The 22,283-nt window shown below is 45.6% G+C and overlaps 1 protein-coding gene across 14 annotated transcripts in view; it reads right to left on the bottom strand.

The window, feature by feature from the left end:
- Nucleotides 1-22,283, bottom strand: part of Itpr1 (inositol 1,4,5-trisphosphate receptor type 1) — a 292,664-nt gene extending 270,381 nt beyond the window's left edge. For 13 of the 14 annotated variants that reach the window (XM_048356178.1, XM_048356180.1, XM_048356182.1 and 10 more), the window contains exons 1-2: nt 22,087-22,283; nt 21,059-21,136 (exon numbers count right to left, since the gene is read on the bottom strand). The gene's annotated coding sequence lies outside the window, so the exon portion shown is untranslated. Of the gene's footprint in view, nt 1-21,058; nt 21,137-22,005 lie in introns of all 14 variants that reach the window. The other variant, XM_048356179.1, reaches the window with a different exon arrangement.

Raw genomic sequence — 22,283 nt, 5'->3', positions numbered from 1 at the left:
AATAGAAGTCTGACAGGCAAGCAATCCCATGAGCCCAAGGAGAGCATATGCAACATCTTTTCCAGTGTGTTATTTAATTTCAGGATATTCCAACCACAATAACATTTGTCTCTAACAAAACCATGCCTGAATAAGATTCCCCAAGTTGAGGACCTTAAATAATACACAGTGACTGTAATGACTGCAGGGAACTAAGCCAAGACCTCTGCCGTGATAAAGGAGTTGGAAAGTCTGACTTATGAAACATTAACATATTCAATTTGCCTCGGGGAACGTTAAGTCAGAAGGAAACACCTGGTAGAAAACTTGATCTGGCAAAGCCATGGAGCTTGGACTGAGGTAGCAAAGCAACAGAATGACATTAGTAAAAAGGAAACCTGGTACTAAATGCCACAGAACCCTAGCGGCCTTTTAAACATTCAGCAATGATACACACTTTACCCAAATACTCCTTAAATTATTTTCCTTCTCATTCTTCACCGAGAAACACTTATGGGGGCAGAAAGGTCCTCAGCCAGCATCTGGCCCCAAACCCTTCCACATCCGGTAAGAATAATAAGGTTCTCTGGGCCAGGTACTGAGAGCCTGAGGCAGTCCCACAAAATACTCCTACAACTAGGGAAATCTCTGCACAGCCCAGAAATCATTAAACACAAGCACATACAAATATCAACAAAAATATTGAAATGATTCATAAAAACAGCTTTCATCAGGGCCATAAATATTGAAGAATGGGAGCCAATTGCATAAAGCTAAACTGACATTTCAAAAACAAACTCAGCTATGTAGGAAGCCTGAGCCTGGGCTGGGCAGCTGCTAATTCTCCAGTATAGTCACCGCCTCAGGGCAGACTCCCTTAAACACCTTTCCTGGCTCCTCATCCAGGTTCTACCCCAGAAAACACGGCACTCCTCAGGGACACAGGAGCTGTTGGGTGTGATCAAAGTATTCTCCTCTTCACCTGCTCTCTGAGTGCCAAGTTTTTTGTTGTTGTTGTTTTGTTTTTAGGAAGAACTAGGGAACAAGGATGAGCAGGAAGCTACAGGAAACATTCTCCTCCGTTAGTAGGAATGCCAATGGCAGAAAGTGAACCCTTATAGAAGCTCAGCTCCCCACCTGTGAGAAGCTACAGGGAAAAGCCCATCCCTGCCCCCAACAACACAGCACTGCACAAGAGATGCAGAGGGAAATGGCAACTGAGAGCATGGAATAAATGAAAGAGCCCACATCTCTGCACTTGGGGGGAAAGCACAGGGATAAAGGACAGAGGGACAGTATGCCAGGCACTGCTCACTGGGATCCTGTTAGTCACTGTGCCATGTCCTCTATGGATGCTTTTATACTGGAAGGCAAACCAATGCTTCAAATACCATCCAGAGCCACAGAGGTGGTACCAATGGAAAACACCCGGGGGGGGGGGGGAACACACAATGTTTCCTTCATTAGCAGTTGCTTGTTTTTTATTGGCAGTACTAGGGTTTGAACTCAAGGCCTTGCACTTGCAAGGCAAGTGTTGCACTACTGAATCACAACTCCAACCCACGAACTTACACTTAAAATTGTATTTATGCTTTATCATAAAGGGCCAGAAAGTCAGCATATTCTGAGACTACTTGGGGGGTGATGCTAGGGATGGAACTCAGAGCCTTGTGCATGGGTAGCCAGGCAAGTGCTCTCTGCTGGGTGCTTAGGCAAGAAGACTAGAGCTGGGTCAAAGTCACACTCTCCCTTTTTGCCTTGCCCTTCCAATGGGCATGCAGCTCCAGCTGAAGCCAAGCCAGGAAACAGCGATGTGCTGCTGTCTTTGAATCCGCATCACCTTACTAAAAGGTTCCAAGCCTTTCCTGCAAGGAAAACAATCCGTTAAGGTTCCAGGCCCTTAAGCAGCAGACACAAGCCAGTGTTCTGGAATGGCAAACATGACATAACCAATGCTGCCCATAGCTCACAGTTCTGACAGCCACATGGACACTGCATTTCTACAGCAAATATTCTGTACCCTTCCTTTCTCAAACTTAATGGCTAACATCTGCCAAGCACTGCCATGCCCACCACCCCTGTGCTAAAAGCTACATAAATATTCTCCTTTCCAAATCCTCAAGACCACACCATGAGATAGGTAATACCAGTGTTCCCATTATATTGTTGGAGAACCTGAGGTAGAAAGAAGTTAAGATGTTGAAGCAAGTCAGAGACAATCAGCAAAGCTGGATGGCCAGAGTCACAGTTGGTCAGGCCTCTCTGATTCTTAAGTGGTGCTGTTCATCAAGACTGGAACACAGACTAAACCTTTAGCCATCCTTATTCTCTGGGTGGTAAGGTAATGGAGAAAGAACTGATCTTTTTTTCTTTATGGGCAATTCTATTTCCTAGTTTTTCTACCATAGATGTGGAACACTTTTATAAGTCAGGAGGGAACAAAAAGAAAAGAAGCATCTTCCCTTTTCACCAGTATACTTATTAAGTAGACAAGATAATTGAACAAGTAACCTTTAGCCACATTTGACATTTCCCCCTTGAAAACATAGCCCAGGACACATACTGCAATTAATGATTCTTGACTGGGCAATCTACCAGGGGTCCCAATTACACAACAACCCAAAAGGGAGCTAGGACGAGTTCTTCCCTGGGAGCAGCACTGGACAGCAATTCTCCTCACAGAGGACCAGGAAGATGGCCTCGGGGTCCAGCTGGAAACCGTAGGAGGTCTTCCTAGCAGGCCTACCTTTAATGAGATGGGGGAGGAGAGGCCCTGGAGCAATTATCAGTGATGTCCAGAAAGGAAAACACAGGCGGGAAGGTGGGACAACAGGCTTCCCCGCTGGAGAGGGAAGAGGTGGGAAGCAGGCCTGCAGTAATCTTCTGGAAGACTTCCTGTTGTTGAGAAGCAGGGTGGGAGAGCCTGCCTGGTTATCTGATCAGGGGCCATTTGTGCTTGTGAGCTCCCAGCAGCTGAGCTAGCTCAGGGCCTGGGTGACACCGACAAAATGGCTGGGGACCACTGTGAGAAAAACAGCTGGCTACAGAGCTGCAACTGCTTAGCTGTGACGCTTCAAACACTACTGGGACATGGAGGCCTTGGGACTGGCAAACAGTGTGACACACAGGACACAGGCCGGGTGGGTGGTCAGCCTCACAGCTCCGCTTGGGGCCTGGGAGCGTCCACCTATCCACCTCTGTGTCTTCACGTGCACAATGGGGATATTCTCCCTTCAAGAAGATGATGCTTGCCCAGCGCCTGCTACCGCGCATAGCACACTGGCACTGCTCACTGATGTTTTGTTTGCTTACTTATTTATTTATTCAGCTCTGTAGCAGGTTCATGCTAGGATTCCAGCCCTGTGCCACCACACCTGGCTACTGCTAACTAGTTTTATTACTCTCCAGTGAATGATAAAGTGGAATGCTAGAACCCTAGGGTTTCAAACCTCACACTCCATAAAGGAAAGGATCTCCTGTACGAAAAGCCAGCAGAGTACTGTAATGGTAAGTATATATGTTACTTTAGGGTGTCTATGTCACTTAGTTGTTCCATTGAGAAAATACTCTCTTTGCTCTTCCTCCCACCCTCTATATTCTAGTCTCCCCCAAACAAGCTGCATACCTTTCTACTCCTGGGCCTTTGTACACGCCTCCCCTGCTGCCCTTTCACCCACCTCAAGAGTCTAACACCATTGTCTTCTTCCCTACTGCACCCAGGGCACGGGTGTAATGATACTGTAAACTGCCCTATCTACAGCCTGCATGAGAGGGTACTGCTTTAGGTGACTGTTTTCTACAGTGTCCCAACTCCAAGTCCATACTGTTGGATCAAGGCCCTTTCCTGCAGATTTCTATGAGAAAGAGAGGAACATTTCATCCCTAGAAAGACTCTCACTTTCAGTTCCAGTGACTCTCTCCTCCAGGGTCCAAATCAGCTTGGGGATGATGACCAGAGGGAAATTCAGTTTCCAGGACTGCCTGCCATGTGTCCTTAAGCAACTTACACAGCATCTCCTAACTCTGCTTCCTTCTGTGTAAGCAGAAGGATGGCAGGCCTCCCTATCTCTAGCTCAAGTGCTAGACAGAATACCACATTTGCACCATAGGCTCATTTTGATGTTTCTGAACAAGACCGACCGCTTCAAAGTTTTCCCTCACCACAGCCCAGAACTTGTATTTCTCCAACCTGAAATGCATTTCTGACTCTGCCACAATGGTAGGAAAACACTTGAAGCACAAGCTCCTAGATGTTTAGATCATCGGTCAGCCACTGGGATTGTTGATACTGGTATTGCCGCTTGGGGTCCCAGCTCGACAACTCCTCCCTGCCCAGTCCTCCAGTCCTCCACCATCAAAACCAGGTTCCCTGCTGGGGAAGCTCTTCAAAGGGATGGTAATTCCATTATTTAGGACCTCTTCCACTCTGGTGTTGAAACAGATCAAACCACAGCCCTTGAAACAAGAACTGAGTTAATTTCACTGGAAGTATCTCAAGAAATGTTTTAGAATTTTTTTTCCCCCTCATGCTTGGATTGTGGCAGAAAACTCAGTTATTGTAATCTTGCCATCTATTATTCCTCTCACACATACTTAAATAACATTATATTCCTCTTCCTTAAAAAAAAATTAACTTGTGCCTACACACAATTCAGGATTTAAAAGTTCAGAACTCTTGAAACTGAGACTAAATTAGAACACTTTCCTTAACCAAAAAGCTACCTGAGGTACCCATCACCTGTCAATAAGGACCAGCGGGGAGGGGATCAGTAATCAAAACCACAGATCTGCCCATTTTACCCACAATGGCAAGCCTGTGTTAACCCGAAGGAGGGGGCTGGGAGTAGAAATGGAGTGGGAGAACATGTCAAATAGTTACAGATACTCAGGAGACAGGTGAGAGGACTATAGTCCAAGGCTGGGCTAGACAAAAATACCCACACCCTGTATGAAAAGTAACCTAAAGCCAAAAAGGCATGGTTCAAGGACTAAAGCGCTCAAAGCAATCACAGGACCCAGAACTCAAAGCGCAGATGATAGTGTGACTTTATATGGAGCACTTCCCTGCAGTGTCTGCAGCCCTGGGCACCATTTGTTCCCAACAGGAAGGTCCTCATGGGTGTTTCGCCACCCAATTGTCTTCACAGTGAAAATCTCCCAGGCATCAGCGCGGACACTCACAGGGTCCTCTCCAGGGTCCTCTCCAGACCTCTAGGGCTGTCATCACTGACACTCTCTGCAAACACTTCAGCTGGCTGGCTTCTGCCTTCATTCCTGTAACCTCAGTTGTACTGAATCAAAGAGCCGTAAGGCCTTGGTAGAGGACAAACCCTATGTGAGGCAGAAGCTACGAGAAGAATAGAGTAGGATTGGCAGAGGAACATGTCATTTACTCTACCACCAGGAAAAGTTGCATGTGTGAAGGAGCTACACACACACACACACACACACACACACACACACCTGTGCTCGCTCAATCTCAATGGCCCTTCCTCCCTGCAGCACCCCTGGCTGCAAGCTTGGCACCATCTTGTTCACTGAAACAAGATGAATACCACACAAGCACTCCTGAAGGTGCCATGTGTTCCTGGTTCTCCTGTGTGCTTCAGAGGGAGCTTTAGCCGAGAGGCGACTGTGTGTGTGGCAGAAATAGCTGTGCATTTACTTCCAAACAGAAGGCTGGAATGCAATATTCAGACTTACAGCCAGGCAACAACCCAGTCGTGGGGCCTTCCACGTCCCCCTCTCTATACTGCTCTGTGCCACACTCACAGATCCCATCGCGCCTCCACGCCAGGAGCCATGGCTCTCGAGGGGGCTCCACTGAGAAACACAGCCTCTCCAAGAGACTTGGAGAAAAACTTCCAGGGCAAAACTATTTTCTTAACAGCACCCAGGCACTCTGCCTTTCTGCTCAGCCTCACACGTGCAGACAGCAGAATTTTCCAAAGGCTTCCCAACATCCTTGCACACACTGCTATGGAGACATTGCTATGACCAGGAGGAAATGTCCATGAAGTCAGACCTGCAAGTGATTTGCAGAAGAGTGAGTAAAAACAATGGTTCTTCTTGATATTTTTGTTTCGGCAAACACAATTGTTTTTCATTTTTACAAAGTAAGTTCCAGTGGCTCACGCCTGTAATCCTAGCTGCTCAAGAGACTGAGAGCTGAGGATGGAGGTTCAAAGCCAGCCAGAAGTGGTGCTGTGGCTCAAGCTGTAGCATGCTATCCTTGAGCAAAAAAAAAAAAAAAAGCTCAGGGACAAAACTCAGGCCCTGAGTTCAAGCTCCATGACTGGGGGGGGGGGGGGGGGGGGAAGTAAGCTACTAAAATGAAGAAGAGAAGAAGGGGGAAATCAGTCAAGAATTCAATGTATAGCCTACAAAATTAAGAAGAGTGAAGGAATGGGTGGGTAAGAGAGGGATGGGTGAGAATGTGGAAACGCATGACATTGATCAAGAAATATTACAGTCATAAACTGCTTTGTTAAATGGCAACTCCTTTGTACAGCTACTCAAATACAAATATACACACACACAAAGAAAAAACTAAGCTACTATATGGATGAATACTTTTTCAACATTTTAAATATTATCTTAGTGTTATTTCTAATATGGCAGACATAGACAAGGACAACTCAAATGGATGAAGGTACTGGGGGAGGAGTTCCTTAACAGGTTTTACAAAATATAAAGAGCTCCTGGGAGTTAAAAAGGTTGGGGGCAAAAAAAAAAAACTGTTCTGAATTTTTCTTTGAGACTCGCTCTGGCGCCATGTGCTTAGGACTTACACTGTACCCAACACACTGAAAAACTAGTTGTAAGTGATTGGCTGTTCTAGCCAGGCCCAGGGGAAGCCACCAACTCCAAAGTTCCAAAGTTTCAATGTGACGGAAGGCCTTCTTACAATGACCTCAGAAAGAGACATCGTAAATCTGAAGCTGAGAGCAGCTCCCTAGTGTAAATGGGGCTCATTTTAATCACACTGTATAAACACACTGGACAAAATGAAAAAAAAAAAAAAAACTCAACTGAACTGCCAGGTCTTTTGAAAGTGGCCACGGCAATATGAAACTGTAAAACTCAATGTTACTCACTATATTTATTTGGTATCTACACCAAGTGCTACCGCTATGGTGGGCACTAGGGCTACAGGACAAAACCAGGTAAAGTCCACCCTCAGGATGCATTTCTCTAGTGAAGGCAAGCGGACAACACCAAAAACACCAAAAAAAGGGGTGAAATAAGGCAGGGAGGGGAACACATGGAAGGAGTGAGATTGATTGGAACATACTATAAACATGTGTGGAAATGTTAACACTAAAATTTCCTCTGTGTCACTAATATAAAACTAGGCCTTGGTGGCTTGTGCCTATAATCTTAGCTACTCAGGAGACTGAGGTCTGAGGATCATGGTTCAAAAGTCAGCTTGGACAGGAAAGCCTGTGAGACTCTTAGCTCCAATTAACCACCAAAAATCCTGAAATGGGGCTGTGGCTCAAGTGGTAAAGTGCTAGCCTTGAACAAAAATAAGCTCAGGGGAAGTGTTCAGGCCCTGAGTTCAAGCTCCAGGACCAGCACAAAGAAATTCAGTAATAATAATTTTTAAAAACAAGGCAAATCAAGCAAGTAAATACAATAAATTCAAACCAGGCTAGAAAGCTGGGCCGTGGCTCACACTTGCAATCCTAGCCACTCAGGAGGCGGCCACTGGGAGAATTGCAAACTTAGGCAAACTGTTCTCAAGATCCCATCTCAACCCATAAAAATCTGTATACAATGGTGCACATATCTCACCCCAGCTATAAGGGATACATAAATAGAAGACTCACAGACTGGGGAAGGGAGGCTAGTGAAGACCCTGAAACATAATGAAAGCAAAAAGAGTTAGGTGTGTGGCTCAAATGGTGAGTGCCTGGGTAGCTAGTACTGGGCTCTGATGTGGGGTTATGGCTCAGTGGTGGAGCACTTCCCTAGCGGGCACAAGAATGGCCCTGGGTTCCATCTCCTGCACCATCTTCAAAGGGTGGAAGGGTGTTAGGGTGATATGACTGAGTGACAACTTTGGCTTAACTTCACCCCAGGGAGACTTTCAGGCTAAGGCAAGAAGTCGGGACAGAGGCAAACACACACAAAACAAGTCAGGCAGTAGAATATTTGGGGCAGAACACAAAGGCCCTATGGCAGGAAAGACCTCAGCAAGTTCAGGGAACAGAAAAGCCAGCCACACAAAGTCTGTAGCAAGGGAGAAAGTACAAGAGAAGTTTAGAGAAGAGGGAAGCTAGAGCCAGGGAGACTTCACACCAGAGCAAACTATCTGCCTTGCCTCCTCCTCACCCCCCATCACCCCCTCCCCCCTGGTGCTGGGTTTTACGCATGGGCCTTTTATGTTAGGAAGTCACTAGCCCTGATCAGATAGATCAAATCACTTACTTTTGGCCCACAACTTCCTCCTCTGTGAAATGGGGATAGTGAGGGGCTTCCTGGTGGAGCTGTGTTGAGGATCCAATGAGAGAAAGAAAATAACAGGCTTACACAGCTCACAGGAAGTGGAGTAGAGGAAAACATTCCTGGCCGCTGTTATTATTCTACCTTCTAATCTGCTCTGCTTTTTCTCCTCTCCTAAGTGACTCTTTGGGAACTTGTCAGGGCTGGAGGGTCACTCTACCAGCCCGCGAATCCAAATGACGACACACTGCCATCCATTTACCTGAACAGGTCTGCAGAACTCCAACAACACGTTCTCCCCATAATTCCTAATAAAACAGAGCCCCCCTCCTGCAGCACTGGGTGGGGACGGGACCCCCACATCCCATTCAGATGACACTGAGTATTCCCTTCAGTCACCAAGCTTTGCCACTCGGCCCCCAAGCACAATGGCATTTGGGGTTATTCTGCTACTGAGACTCAGGACAATGAAACTCTGTCAGCCCCCTCTGTTCTCTCTCTGCATATCCAGCCTCTCTATTCCCCTAAAAAATACAAGTTCCTTGCCAAAGTCCTTCAGCATTAGTTTGATGACTGTTTGCTTTAAAAGATGATAAAATCAGAAAAGGGCTTAGGCATAAATAGGCATCTGCCAATCCAACAGGGCTCCAGGCAGCTGGCACCTTAGAACTGTGGTCAAAGACCAGCAGACAAAGGCATCATCTCACTGTTAGGTCAGGCGGCTCCCAGTGGGCAGGTTAACAACAGAGCTTCCCACAGCATGAGACTAGTACTGCCTAGAAGAAAGAAGGAAGAGCCGATCACGGACACGTGATCCACACCTGGCAAGAAGTCAAGGAAGCTCCAGCAGAAGAGCACAGGTTCCCTCCATGTGTCCCCAGCCAGGCGCATGTGTGGGAATGAGGCTGCAACTATGAGTCAGAGAAAACCCAACACCTTGATGACCAATGGAAGCAAGAGGGCTCCTTCGCAGCAGGCTCTGCTGCTGTTCCTCGGCACTCTGGGGTTAATTTGGGAACTTCCTTTAGGCAAAGAAAGTGGACGACTGCTGTGTTGTGAAAGGAGGATGAGGTGAGTCGTTTGGAGCTAGACACCATGCCACCTTTTCCCCCACCCACAGTCACACACGGGCCTCCTCCCAGCCCTCTGTCTGTTAGCTGCTGATCAGACCATCCTCAGAGATCCAGCAAGGCCTCCTGGCGTTCCCCCACTCTGCTGTACTCCTCGCCCTAGCAAAGGAAATCACACGGTGCTTTCGTTTTCATCAGCCAGTCCCAAAGGAAGTCGCCAGCTTAGGAGTTTCAACGTAAAGCAGGGCCCTTGTGACAATCTCAAGAAATAGTCATCGTGAATCCAAAGTTCAGGGCAACTTCTCTGACTTACATATCCCCCGTTATACCACACACATTCACATACAAACACAGACAGACACATACATACATACATACACACACACACAAACACATATCTACCTGCCTTCAGATCTCTGAAAGTCTATTCTTTAAACAGATCCCTACAAGTTGTTCCTCAAAACAAGATACCAATACTGACATCTGCTCTTATGTCACCTCAAGATCAAAGTAAGAGAAGCCAACCAAATGCTTAAGATTAGCCAGAGGACTTGAGGTTTGGCCTGTAAAATGAGCATTTAGCCCAAATTTTGCATTTTACAGGTGGAAAAACTGACCGACTGACCAACTTGACAGAGCTCCAGTGATTTCCTGGAGGTTACATGGTGGATTAGTAGCTAAAGCAAGACCATGGGGTCCAAGAGCACTTGAGAGAGTGCGGGGGTGGGGGGGATGCTTATTCTATTAAAAAGTTCACCCCAGACAGAGGGACACCCCATTGCCTTCATACCCTACCCCACGAAGAGCCAGCAAATCAAGTTAAGTCAACATCCTCCGAGAGCCAAGCCTCCCTGAGTCTAGGAAATAGATTCTAGGGCAGGGTTCTGCCCTGGCACTACTGCCATGCAGAAGTAGATCTTTATGGGGGGCTCCGTCCCAATGCTATCGAGTGGTGGGAGAAACAAAGCAGCCCCGGCCTCTGCCCACTTCATGTTGGCAGCACCCCACCCCACTGCAAGCAACATGTTTCTTGACCATGCCAAATTCCCCCTATCCCTCATCCACCCCACCCCCACGCCCAGCTGAGAGCCACTGAACTACGATTTGTCATTATACAACTTGGTGGCTACGATCCAAAACAGATATTTTGTTTTTTTGTGTTTTTTTAAATTTTGGTATGTTGTCTACAGAAGAGGAAACACGCACAGATGTGCAATGCTTTGTGTGCACCCAAGAAGCAGTTGCCATTGGGTACCTGGGAGACCCCATTCTGTGGTCAGCAGGGCAGTTTCAGCACTGCCTGACAGCTACTTCATTTTGCTACTATATTCTTACTTTTACTCCCCTTAATTAATGTTAACCACCTCCCAAGATGCATGTCTTCTGGACAGAGCAGCATCTCAAAGGCCATCTAAAAGAGCAGCTTAATACATTGGTACGTGGTCCTCATGCTACACTTTGCTCTAAAAGAGCCAACTCAAGGAATGCTGATCCTGCTGGGTGCAGGTAGCTCACGCCTATAATCCTAGCCAATCAGGAGGCTGAAATCTGAGGATCATAGTTTGAAGCCAGCAGTCCCAGGCAGGAAAGTCCAACTCATCTCCAACTAACAACCAAAAAGCCAGAAGTAGAGCTGTGGCTCAGGTGGTAGAGTGCTAGGTTTAAGTAAAGAAGCTCCGAGACAGCACCCAGTCTCTGAGTTCAAGTCCCCAGACCAGCAAAAAAGAAAAAGAAATGTTTAATCTGCTGGGTACCAGTGGCTCACACCTGTAATCCTAAACTGAGATCTGAGGACTATGGCTCGTAGGCAGTCAGGGCAGGAAAGTCAGTCAGACATTCTTGTCTCCAATGAACCAGCAAAAGGCTAGAATTAGAGCTGAGGCTCAAAAAAGCTCGAGTGAAGTGTTCAGCCCCTGAGTTCAAGCCTCCATAGCAGCATGCCCACACGCGCGTGCACACGCACACAACTGGACTGTCAGAGGGAAAGAAAAAGTATGAGTCTTCTGAGAAGCAGCCTGTACTTTCTAAGATACGAGTGTGTGTATGAATTTCTTTCTAAGATAGAGTGTGTGTATGAGTTACTAGAGCAATATTTTAGGACAACTTCTTATGTGCTTGGTACTCTATGGGTTAAAACTGAAACAGTTGAAAGGGAGGGAGAGAGGGAGGGAGGGAGGGAGGATTGGTGCATGGAGTTTCAAATGACAGAAGTGTTTTCAAGAATCAGGAAAAGCTTCTCAAAGGGGAAAACACTTGAGTTGGAGCCCTAAGGACAGAAGGATTTGGCAAGAGGGGTACAGAGAGGGTCGGGGAATATACAAGAGGCAAAACATGGAAACACACACATGCAACATCCCTAAGCCTGGGGGTTACATCAGCTGTCCTGTTCAGAAGTATGTACCTAGGTTGCTTTTTTTTAAAGGTATTTTTGCAAAATAAAATGACTTCCCAAATAAAGCTCCTCCTTCAGAGGCAAATGATTACCAAGGAACACGGACACTGATGATCTTTTCAGCCATTCATATTTCTGAGTAACCAAGTTACTGATGAGTTCCACCAAGTTGCCTATAGTTCTGCTGATAAGGGCTCTGATACATTATAAAGCACCAATTCCTCATAGTAGCTGCTATCATGCAGCTACTCTGAGTGATTTCACAACTCCAGTATGTTCTACAGGTAGCTTGCGGTCTTTTTATCTCTATGCAAACAGCCAATAAAAGCAGTCCCACATTAAGCATGAAGTCCTCATTATTTTATTTTTATCAGATAGAATCAATTCTGCCAGAGCTATTTACTGTCATCTGGACTTAGTGGTTTAGCCAACTTCTCCATTTACTGAAAAAGAGAAGGCTGGGGCTGCTGGGGAAGTACAAAGGTCAGTGGTAACAGGTGAGAGAAAGCCCTGAGCAAACAATGTCTCTATTAAAAAAATTAGACGAAGCTGAGTGCTGGTGGCTCACGTGTGTAATACTAGCTACTCAGGAGGCTGAGATCTGAGAAGAGCAGTTCAAAGCCAGCAGGGGTAGGAAAGTCCAAGAGACACTTAGCTCCAGTTAACCTTTAGAAAACCAGAAGTAGCACTGTGGCTCAATGTGGTAGAGCATTAGCCTTGAGGGCAAAAGCTCAGGGACAGTGCCCAGGCCCCGAGTTCAAGCCACATGACCAACAAAATACATACATACATACATACGTACGTACGTACATACATACATACAGTAGACTAGAGCTGGCCCATAGCTCACACCTGCAGACCTACCTACGCAGGAGGCCAAGATCCAGAGGATCACCATTCAAAGCCAGACCAGGCAGAAAAGTCCGTTAGATTCCATCTCCAAAATAAATTTAAAAAAACTAGATTGAGGGGCTGGGAATATGGCCTAGTGTCAAGAGTGCTTGCCTCGCATACATAAAGCCCTGGGTTCAATTCCCCAGCACCACATATATAGAAAACGGCCAGAAGTGGCACTGTGGCTCAAGTGGCAGAGTGCTAGCCTTGAGCCAAAAAAAAAAAGCCAGGGACAGTGCTCAGGCCCTGAGTTCAAGACCCAGGACTGGCAAAAAAAAAAACTAGATTGAGGGAATGGTTCAAGTGGTAGAGCATTAACTGAGTAAGCAACCCAAGAAGAGAGAAGCCCTGAGTTCAAACCCCAGTAAGGGTCAGGGACTAACATGAATAATCTGTCACTGATGAAAGATGGACAAAGAGCTCCCCTGCCAATAACTATCCAATGCCACTAACACTTGTAGGACTTTTTGTGACAACCTTAAGGTCCCCAGGCATTGCCAAGTGTCCCCCAATTGATGACCATAGACAGAGAACCTACTTGAAAACGCTCAACTTACTAGTTTAAACGTTGCTTGGGAGGCTGAGGCACAAGGATCACTTGAACCAGGGAGTTGGTGACAAGCCTGAGCAACATATAGAGACTGTATATCTATTCATCCATCCATCAATCACTTCCAAGCCTTAAAAATAAATCTGGTAAACCCACAGGGATTCAGCACCGATCCTTCCTTTCCCCTGTGAATTGTACCCAGAGTAACCAAGAACTAAATGGAAGAAACTTCTCCAATGGCTCCAGTGGCTCATGCCTGTAATCCCAGCTACTCAGGAGACTGAGAGCTGAAGATCATGGTTAAAAGCCAACCAGGGCAGGAAAGTGTACAAAAACTCTTATCTCCAATTAACTACCAAAAGGCAGGAAATGACACTGTGGCTCAAAGTGTTAAGAGCACTAACCTTGAGTACAAAAGCTCAGAGACACTGCCCAGGCTCTGAGGTCAAGCCCCAGGATCAGTACAAAAAAAAAGTACTTCCAACAATAAATGAAGGAAAAGCCAGCACTATTAGAGGCAGTGAGCACCAGTGGTCAATAACAACACAAGACATGCCAGACATCTTTTAATTGACACACTCACTTGAAAATTCACAGAGTAGACTTAGTTAAAAATAAATTTTAAAAAACTTCTAATTGGACCAAGCTTCTATGTCTAACTACCAAATTATGATAAATACAGGGGACAAAGGAACATGGTAAGCTACGCTGATGTGGTCTGCAAAGTCCAAACTAGAAGGAAATATATCATCCAGTTTTTTTCAACCACACTGATAAAACACATGGAGAAAGATGTGTACGCCAGGTGCCAATGGCTCATGCCAGGAACCCTAAGCTACTCAGTAGGCTGAGATCCAGAGGATCTTGGTTCAAACTCAGCTCTGGCAAAAATGTCCTCAAGGTTCCATCTCCAAAACAACCAGCAAAAAGCCAAGCTGGAGATATAGCTCAATTGGTAGAATACTAGGCAAGAAAGTAAGGTGAGCAAGCAGAAAGTCCTGAGTTCAAAGCCCTGCAAAGAAAATAAAATGTGTTTTTAAAAAAAAAAAAAAGGCATCAAACACTTGTGACACACCTAATTAACTTAGAGACTAATTCAAACTGGTGGTTATATAAATCCCGTGTGTGTGTGTGTGTGTGTGTGTGTGTGTGTGCATATGCGTATATCCCAAGGAAGAATGAGCACAGACTCAAAATTTTTGCTTTGACATTTCACTGTATCTCAGGTAGGCCTGGTCACATTGGAGAACCCCAATGTGGGGAACCCCAGGAGCTTTAAGCTTTTACACATTTCTAGCTCTATGTGAAAAATCCCAATCTAAGGCTGGGAGTATGGCTCAAGTAGTAGAGCATCAAGTTCAAACCCAGTACAGTTAAAAAGAAAAAGCATGGGCACCAGTGACTCGCCTATAATTCTACTCAGAAGACTGAGAGGATTGTGGTCCAAAGCCAGCTCAAGCAGGAAAATCTGTGAAACTCTTATCTCCAATTAGCCAGCAAAAAGCTGGAAGTGGGGCTGTGGCTCAAGTGGTAGAGCACTCGCCTTGAGTTCACAAAAGCTCAGGAACAGTGTGTAGGCCCTGAGGTTAAGCCCCAGGACCAGCACAAAAAGAAAAGATTTCCACTCATAAGGATGCATTCTAAAATACTGAACTTGTATGTTTCGTACACACTTCCAAAATCTGAGACTGCAGAAGAGTATAAGGAAACAAAGGAGAGAAGATTAGCCAAGATCATGGCTGAAGTCAGAAGGTAGGTGAATTAATACAATGGTGGGTTATTATACCCATTTATTTATACCCATTTTGCATATGCATGAGTATTTCCTGGATCTTTTTAAGTACCTGCACCTCTATCGATCTCACAGGATTATTTCCTCTGAACAAATGCTATACCATAAGAAGATGACTGCTCAATTGCACCTCTGTGATCAAATTGCTAACAGGTGAGCAGGGTTGATTTCCATTCAGTTTTCCTAAAAATACAGAATAAACTAAATGAGAGAAGTTGGAGTCTGTGCTGGCTCTGAAAGCTAAGGCTGAACATTTTCTACCCCGGTAATCCCAAATGTATTGTCACTCGTGTGAAATCCTGCCAAAGGGACAGACACCTTGGAAAAAACGAAAATACAGATTGTCTTATTAACAAGAAAATGTACTCAGGATGCTCTGAGTGCAAGGGACGATCAACTGCTACAAGTCCCCTTCCATGGAACTTAGATACACACAGAATCCTCACACAGGAGTGCAGACTCCAAAGCCGGGAGCCCTGAGCGCAGATGGCTGGGGCTGACTTTGGGTGGCTTGCTTATCCTCAGCTCCCAGTGGCTTAACTATAAGGAAATCGTACATCACAGGCATCAGCAACACGACTGGAGGACTGTTTTAGGCTTACACATCTAAGGCACCACCCACCTCAGGGATCCGGGGGAACTGCTGATTACACTCCTGAAGTAGGAGGGAAATGGCGAGGTGGCATAGGGGTGCAGAAAGCTGGTGAACTCTCGGGATCACCAAGGGGCTCTGTACAAAGCAAATGTTGGTTTTCCCTGTCACTGAAGAAGATTCCTTTCCTACTTCAGGGAATCTCAACCCCAGGTAAATCATGTGATGGAGCAGACAGTCTAGAATCCTAGGGTTTTTCCCTTCTGGCTCAGTTTCCAACTGGTACGTGGTCTTCCAGCCTCAAGGTCTCTTCTGAAAGGTTCAGTGATTCTGAAGCCACACTGAGGATTCTGTCAGAGAAATCCTGGAGGAAATCACTGCCAACCTGCATTCTGCCTCCGCCACTCCCTCTCCAACTTCAGCCTCCCCAGCTGGAGCCCCACTGCCACTGGCATGTCCCCCCTACTCCTCACTCAGGATCTTCGCACTTGCTGCTCAAGACTTTTTGGAATATCTCCTCCTGCTGCTATCAACGTGGCTGGCTCAACCTTCAGATGTCTGCTCAAACGTCATCGAAGCCTCCCCTAAACTGAGTATCCACCTTCAGGAAACTAAAACTGAACATCCATCCGTCACTCTGGATCAAAAAGCTCAAAGTCAGGCCTGAAACTTTTAATCTCTCAAGGGAAAATGTGGAGAGAAGCCTGGGAGTTACGAAGCATGGGTAAATCTGAATAGAACTCCAGAGGGTAGACGCAAGAATTGACAAATGGGATGACTTCAAATCAAACAATTCCTGCACAGCAAAAGAAACTATTACCAGAACTGGACACACCCCAGGCAATGGCAGAAAATTCTTCCCAGCTAATTCAGCAGATAAAGGATACATATCTAGAATATACAAAGAACTCCAAAACAAACAGAACAACAAGCAATCCGGTTAACAAATGGGCAAGTGAACTAAACAGACAATTGTCAGAAGGAGAAACTGAAATGGCTAATATGAAGAAATATTCAACACCCTTAGATACAAAGGAAATGATTCATCTAGACCACACTAAGATTCCATCTCACTAATGTCCAAACAGCAGCCATCAAGAAAGAGGAGCTCTCACACACTGCTGGTGTTTAAAAAACTAAAAGCAGACTTCTCTTACTGATCCCACCATACCACTATTGTGCATATACCCAAAGGAGAGTAAATCAATATACCAGAGAGACACTTGCACATCCCGGTTTATTGCAGCACTGCCCACAATAAGTAAATGATGGAATCGGCCTAGGTGCCCAATAACAGATGAAAGGGTACTGAAGACAGCATAGATGCACTACGTACTATTACACAGACATAAAGAAAACTGAAGTCGTGTCATTTACAGGAAAATGGATGGAACTGAAGAACACATTTTGAGCAAAGCAAGCCAAACTCAAAAAGATACTATGCGTTTTCACTGATGTTCATGATTGCAAGCATACATATAAACTTGCATATATAATTACACATATGTATTAATATAAAAATAGCCTTTTCTAGATTCCAAACTCCTTCCTAAGTCTTCCAGTAACACTTTTTTTTTTTTGGCAAGTCCTAGGGCTTGAACTCAAGGCCTGAGCACTGTCCCTGGCTTCTTTTTGCTCAAGGCTAGCACTGTAACCACTTAAGCCACAGCGCCACTTCCAGCTCTTTCTGTTTGTGTGGTACTGAGTAATTGAACCCAGGGCTTCATGCATGCTAGGCAAGCACTCTACCACTAAGCCACATTCCCAGACCCAACACCCTCTTTTTTAAAAACATGAAATTTCCTGTTTGAAGCAGTGATGCAATTCTGTAGCACATTCACATTATTATAGTGCTGCACCTGTCACCATTATCCATTTCCAGAACTTCTTCATTTTCCCAAACTAAACTCTGTACTCATTAAACAAAGGGTTCCCATCCTCTTAACTGGAGAAAGCACCAGTCAACACATCTGCTCTATGAGCCTAATGACTTAAGGGTCACCCTTGTCAAAACATGTGTTAGAATTTCCTGCTTTTCAGAACTGATTAATATTCCATTGCATGTACAGATCATATTTTGTTATTCATTCATCAAAAAACACTGGGTTGTTTTCACCTCTTTGCTATTGTGAATTAAAGAATGTTTTCAACATAGGTAGAGAAATAATTGCTCCAAGTCCCTGCATTCAAGATGTCTTAGGTAAAGACCTACCAGTAAGTATATGCACCAGATCCTACAGCGATTCTCTCAACGTTTTTAAATACTGTTCTCCACAGCAGCTACACCAGCCACCCCACCAGCAACCCACAGGGTTCCAACATAGCCACATCATGGTCAATGCTTACTTTCTCATCCTCCTAACCCTGCTTTGTTTTACCACACAGCACATACCACCTGCCAAGCTATACTGCTTGTTTGTCTCCCTCCTAAGCCTCTTGGGTACAGACTGTTCACTGCTGTATCTCAAGGACCTGCTACACACTTAGAATGTAGTAAGTACTCAAGACATGTTTTGGAAAAAATAAGAATACATCTGAATGATAACAAATAGGCATTAGAGTATGAGTCCAATTTAGGGACTCTCCAACTTTAAGAGGTGATGGGTTCTGGAGTTTATGCAGCTCATCTTCATTAGCAATCATCCCAGACATCATGACAACTGGACAGAATCATAAAAGCTATGTCAATCATGCTATTGACCAGGCCTCGTATTTATAAAAGGAACCATGAAGAAAAACCTACAATGAACTAAAAAATGAGCACACCAACTTCTAGTTAGTAGAAATCCTACAAGTGTAATGTGCCTTATTTTTAAATATCAGACCAATAGCAAGCAAGATGGAACACTAGTGTTGGATAGGTTCCTTAATGAGATGGTCCGAGGACAGCTTGACCTAGAAACCTAACTCTAGACCTACTTTTATTCCTGTTGTTCATATTTGGTGTTTGTTGTTTCTTTCTTTACTTTTTTTTTTAAAAAAATAGCTGCTTGTGAAAAAAATACTGAATTTCCATGAGATCATTATTAACTAAAAAGCCATGTGAGTTTCTCCCACCTCCCTCGGGAAGTGAGTCGGTTTTACCCCCCTGTATTAGTGTCAGAACTAGTCTCTCAGTCCCAGTCAATCTCTGTCCATCTGCACCTGCCCAAGTGTCTCTCACTGTCTCCTCCCGTTGGTCTTTCTCACTGAAAATGGCTTGAGGAAAGACAATGAGCCCCTTTTATAGAATTAATCCATTTCTTCCCTTCATATCCCATCACTCCTGAGCATCTGCAAGAAAAGATGACCATTCTCTCCCAAAGGAACCACTTTATGTCTTAATGGATACCACTGTCAACCTCCAAAGACTTTCATGGTTTCAACGTGGAACACAAAGAATTTTGCCTGCCTGGTAAAAAGGAAATCTTGATAGGATTTTCTGTGGTTATTTGGGGTAAATCAAAGAGAAGATTGGGCTTTTAACAAACATATTCGATGTGTACAATAAACACACCTGAAAGAAAGAAACGAAAAAGAAAAATGTTCTGCACCACTGGCCACCCAGGCAGGCTTGCTTGAGGATGTGTGAGAGGCCTCCACCATTTGTCAGACTAACTGCCCTTTAAACCCTCAAATCATTCAGGGAGAGAACAGCCTGACCTTTGAACCTGCTCAAATGCCTATCTGATGTCATCATTCATAATCAAGATACACGTCAGGTACAAGATGAGCCTGATGCTGGGCGTAGCTAACCTTCCACACGGTTTTGTCTAGTTTTGTTTCTTCTTCTTGTCTTCCTTCAAGTCTTTCAACATACAGTTTTCCAAGGGGACTCAGCCCAACATCCAACACTTCCTCAAATATCCACATTATCTTTGTCTGGAGCGACATCATTTCCTTCTTATACCGTTTTATCATTGGTGGGACAAAAATAAGACTAACAGTAGTATAATTACAATTTTTCCTACCTTCCCTCTTTCCTCTCCACCCTCACCTCCTTATCTTAGGCACGTTTGTAGGGTGCAGTACAGCTCCACTGCCTGGGGTTATTATAGCTTGCTTCCAAGTGTGTTCAGTCTTTGCCCCTCAAAATTTCCTCAACTGTACAGGAACAAAGGGGTTTTGTGATATACAGCAACATCCAAGCATCGTTCTGAGGCCTCATGTTTCCAAACTAAACCCTATATCAGACCTGGCTTACAAGGTTTCAATCTGCCAGTCTTTTTTTTTTTTTTTTAACCAAGTCAAGAAGAATCTATGGGCCAGTTTCCCTTGCCTGCACCTTATCCTGAAGAGAGATAGGTGCAGGACCTAATCTTTTGCCCTGTGAAGGCCCACACAGCCAACAGTCAATAAAAGAACTCCAAGAAACAACTAAACCTCACACATCCAAACGCTTCTCACACCACCAGAACTCCTAAGGATCTTATCAACAGGAAACAAAAGCACTATACTACCATAATGAAGTGTCTGGCTTTTATTCTCTCATTAGAAAAGCCCAAAGATTGTAGCCCAGGGAACAGCTAAATATTTAGGATGTTAAAGAAGTTACCAAGAACAGCTGCCCACTATTAATTACCCCACCCCATTGCAGGCTTGTTTACCCAGCTCCTTGACCATTTCAGAAGGGGAAAAATACTTTTGATGGCCAAATCTGCAAATTGGGGATGGACACGCACCCGTTGAGTCCTCCCTTTCTAAGAGTGCAGGAGAAAAATAAAAGGAGCTCTTGTATTTACAGATAAATTCTGCTCTAGGCCCATATCCAAGGACAGGCACCAAAACAATAGGTACACAAGAGATTCCTAGCCGTTTGTTCAGGTGGCTTCAGTCAAGGCCCAGATGCTACTATCTTATTATGCTTGGAGAACTAACTTCCCCTTTTAAAGTTCTCAATCTTTGCCAACAAGCACTTTCATTTCTTGCAACCCAAGACCCTAATGAAGCACACGGTTCACAGGAAGAAAAAAAAAAAAGGAGAGACTATTTTTGAAAGAGGGAGGCATTTCATTTTTGCTTCCTTATCTTGGCAAATGCATCCTTCAGAATTAAAATCATCAGCACTCTCCTCAGGCCACCAGTGGGACAGCCCTTTTACAACTCCACTTAATTAATGGAGTTTATCACTCCCCCCCCCCCACTTTCTCCCTTTCATAAACAGTCAGGCTGCTTTAATTCTGAGCTACCACCAAAAGAAACTGTCCAGGCTGTCTCTGCTATCTAATACCCTCAGGAAAGGCAATGATATATTTTGAAATACTCTTTCTACACCTCCGTTGCTGCTTATTCAAACGAGGAGTTTAAGTAGCCTTTAAGACCAAAACTCATTTACTGGCAACACACATATTTCCACACTCACCTGACCACGGTCAGGCCCTCTGTTGCCAAAGCACTGCCCAGTCAGAGATTCGAATCCTGCGCTTCTGTGGTCAGCAACCTAAACAGGTACAAAGAAATGAATATGAGACCATGCCAAGGTCTCTCACTTAAAAAAAAAAAAAGCTCCAAATTCCACCTTTCTACCTGCTTTTGCCTCCTTCCTTGCCAAAAGTCCCTTCCGCGCCTTCCCACCCCAGCCCAATCCTCTCCAAACTTGGCTAGCAAGTTGGTTAGGGCCACTGGGAGAAGATTCCAGGTAGCTTAAGGCTGGCTTCTTGCCAGGGCCAATGAAACCTGGCACGCACCAACTTCAAAGAGATCCCCCAAGCACTTGTTTCTTTCCCGGGTGCACCCCCACCCCGGAGGCCACAATTCAGACTCCCGCATCCTAGCCGCCCCCCCCCCCCCCCCCCGCAACCTTCGTCCACACACTTATTCCCTCCCAGCACTTCCCCCCTCCCCTTCCCCAGCTCTCTTGCGTTTGGGTTTTATTTTTTAATCCTCCCTGCCGCCACCCACCCACCGCCCCCCCCCCCCCGACACACACACACATACATTATTCTTCCAACCATGCAGCCAGCGAGAGGGCTACATTTTTAGAAAGATTGTTTCCTTGAGCAGATTCACATCTGACACCAGGCTCAACCCTTCTCACTCCTCCTCTCCCTCCCGCCCCCCCCCCCAAAAAATAAACTATTTCCACAAGCTGCTTCCAACTTGGGGGACTGCCATTCCAGAACAGAATGGGGGGAGGGGTCTCAAAGCCGGTCACTACAGTCCAAGATACTTGGATTTGGGTGAGTGTGTGCGTGTGTGCGTGTGTGTGTATGTATATCCCCTCCAAAATTACCAGAAGAGAACCCCCAAATGCATTCCTCCAAGTGCAACTCCCAGAGAGCCGAGCAAGAGAAAGAGAAGAAAACACACGCGCAAACTTCTGCGCCCGGGAGCCGGGCAGTGCCAAGTCCCCGCGCCGGCAGCGTCGGGCCCCAGCCGCTAGCTAGCTACCTCGGTGCCCGGGGAGCCGCGCGGGTGTGGGGGGAGCCGGACGAGAAGCAGGGGTTCAGCAGCCGCCGGGTAGTCCCATGTCCGCGAGGTCGGAGCCCGTTCCGTTAGGATGGAAGCGGAACACTCGGACCTCCTCCGGCGTGCGCTCGCGCTCTCCTCCCCCAGCCGCCGCCACTGCTGCCTCCTCAGCCGCCGCC

This window comes from Perognathus longimembris, chromosome 10 (assembly GCF_023159225.1).
Source record: "Perognathus longimembris pacificus isolate PPM17 chromosome 10, ASM2315922v1, whole genome shotgun sequence".
Taxonomy (NCBI): Eukaryota; Metazoa; Chordata; class Mammalia; order Rodentia; family Heteromyidae; genus Perognathus; species Perognathus longimembris.
This window is presented reverse-complemented; position numbering and strand designations above follow the sequence as displayed.